The 2,788-nt window shown below is 47.5% G+C and overlaps 1 long non-coding RNA gene across 1 annotated transcript; it reads right to left on the bottom strand.

Moving 5' to 3' along the window:
* Positions 1-841: 841 nt before the first annotated feature.
* On the bottom strand, positions 842-1,696 carry LOC117356620. Its single transcript, XR_004538683.1, has 2 exons — positions 1,365-1,696; positions 842-1,260 (listed from the first exon to the last, which is right to left on the bottom strand). It is a non-coding gene; the product is annotated as an uncharacterized LOC117356620 (long non-coding RNA).
* Positions 1,697-2,788: the final 1,092 nt, after the last annotated feature.

Genomic DNA, 2,788 nt, shown 5'->3' with positions numbered 1-2,788 from the left:
TTTTGTGTGTACTTACTCCAGTTGTTATATCAAATCTAATCATGTTATAAAGTTTCTCCTGCACCGTTATCTCCTGCGCCAGATCAGATGCTCCTGTAAGGACTAGGTCTATAATTGCTTGCACTCTTGTTGATTCCTGATCCAGCTGCTCCATAAATCAGTCACTGATTTCATCTAGGAACTTTACCTGTCCAGCATGCCTTGATGTCACATTTATCTAGTCAATATTGGGGTAATTGAAACCATGCTACAATAATAAGAAGAGGGTATATAGCTCTATCACAGTAACCATTAATTACACACCCATACATGAAAGCAGGAATCCCTCATTCACTCATACATGATATTCTACAAACAAAAAAGAAAATAAGGAGGAGAAAAAGACCTCAGCAACGGAGAGTCAAATGACTTGCCCAGGGTCACAAGGAGCAGCACTGGGATCGAACCCACAATTTCAGGGTGCTGAGGCAGCAACTCTAACCACTAGGCCACGCCTCCATTTACCCCTGTCAAAGGTTGGTGTAAACGCTGGCACTATAATGATGGCAAATACAGGTACTCTGTAACATTGCACCTCATTTTTAGGAATGCCCCTGGCCCCCACCCATGCCCTTCTGTGGCCACTCCCCCTGTGGAGTTGTACATTATGAAATTTAGGCAGGCATGTTATAGAATAGAACGAAGGGCAGAACCACACATAACTCCTAATTACGGCCAACTAAGTGCTTGTTAACTTCAATAATTAAATCGTAACAATTGACTAATTAGTTTACGCACGGATCGGGTATCTGCGACTAAATTTGGGTGAACTATACAGAATCCAGGAGAAAAGGCAGAGTTCTAGATTTGAATAGGTGTATTTATGTTTATAAATTTTTGATATACTGTCTTTCTAAACTGGTTTACATATTGCATAAAGGTACTTTCATTGTCCCCCATGGGCTCACAGTCTGGAACAATGGATGGATAATTAAGCCCTGTGGTCTCCAACGCATGGCCCCTGAAGTCCTCCAATGTAGTCCTCAGACAGTTGGCCAAAATGTTCTTCAACTCCTGTAAATGCACTAGAACAATTGAAAGATAAAAACATGATGACATATACAGGCCACAAAGCCCATCTAGTCTGCCTTTCTGCTGCATCTGCTATCTCTTCCTCTCCAGAGGGTCCCATGTGCCTGACCCACGCTTTCTTGAATTCAGACACAGTCTCTGTCTCCACCACCTCTTCCAGGAGACTGTTCCACGCATCTACCACCTTTTCTGTAAAAAAAGTATTGCCTTAGATTACTTCTGAACCTATCACCTCTTAACTTCATCCTATGCCTTCTCATTTCAGAGCTTCCTTTCAAATAAAACAGACTCACCTCATGCACACTTATGCCATGTAGGCAGGGTCGGATTAACCAATAGGCCAAGTAGGCACATGCCTAGGGCCCAAAATGGTCAGGGGGGCCCACTGAAGGAGACCACTCAAAAAAAAAATTTTCAGACGGCGACAGCCCAGCCTCCCTGCAGCGATTGGCAACACCGGGCCCCCCCTCGATCGGCGAAACAAGGCCGGCGATTGCTTTCTCTCTTTCTCCCGCTGCTGCCGAAGCCTGTATACAACTTTAACACACGCCGCAGTGTGCATGACGCTACCGGCTTCCTTCTTCCTCCTCCATCAACCAAATAGGAAGTTACGTCACGAGGGGGGAGGAAGGAAGAAGGAAGCCGTCAGCGGCACGCGCACTGTTAGAGCCCCGCGGCGTGTGTTAAAGTTGTTTACAGGCTTCGGCAGAGGCAGGAGAAAGCAGTAAATGAGTGGAAGTCGGCAGGCCTGGGGAGGGAAAGATGGAAGGGCAGTCGAAATACGGTATGTTGGAGCAGGGGATGAGAGGGAGAAAGAGAAGGGGAAATGTTGGACAAGGGCAGGAGGGTGACGGGGGAGAGAACAGCAGGAAAGAGAGCGGAAACAATCTTGGACCCTGAGGGGGAGGGAAGAGAGAGGTGGTGAGATGGTTGATTATGGGGAAGGGACAGGAGGGAAGAGAGATGGGATAGGAAGATAGTGAAGGAAAAAGGACAGGGAGATGTCAGGAGAGGAGATGCTGGGCTACAAGAATGGAGGGAGGGGATATGCTGGAAATTGTGAAATTGTGGGACCAACCAAGGGAAGGGGGTGGAAAGGACATGAATGAGAGGAAGATAACCTCTAGCCCTTTACCGCTGCTGCTTTTCTGCAAGCGCCTGACGCTGATGGCACAAGTTCTTCCCACTTCCATTATCTGCCCTCTTCTCTCCCTCCCTCCACCCCAGGCAATTCACTGAGGGGGGCAGGATAACTGATGGAATTGCCTGGGGTGGAGAGAGAGAAGGGGGCAGATGATGGAAGTGGGGAGAACTTGTGCCGTCAGCTTCAGGCGCATATGGGAAAGCAGCAGCAGCGGTGAGGAGCCCTCATTTCCTCACCACTGCTGCTGCTTTCCCACATGCTAGATGAGGGGAAGAAGATAGAGTTAGTGAGTTAGAGTAGACACAGTGAAATGAGGGAAACTGAGGACTGAATAGTAAGAAAGAATTTAATTTAGACGGAGGCAAGAAATAGAGAAGGAAGAACAGAGAAGAAAAGGGAAGAGAGAGGAGAATTCCCAAAAACGGGGGAGACAGATATCAGATCTGAGTGGAGGAAATGAGAAGAGAGAGACACTAAAAACCACATGGGGAGAGAAGGAGAGATGGAATGAGAGAGATGCCAGACCATGGGGGGAACAGAGGGAAGATGATGGATGCTAGACCAAAGAGGGGC

The sequence above is a fragment of the Geotrypetes seraphini genome, chromosome 3 (assembly GCF_902459505.1).
Source record: "Geotrypetes seraphini chromosome 3, aGeoSer1.1, whole genome shotgun sequence".
In the NCBI taxonomy this organism is placed as follows: domain Eukaryota; kingdom Metazoa; phylum Chordata; class Amphibia; order Gymnophiona; family Dermophiidae; genus Geotrypetes; species Geotrypetes seraphini.
The sequence above is the reverse complement of the archived record's forward strand: the minus strand, read 5'-3'. Positions and strand labels throughout refer to the sequence as shown.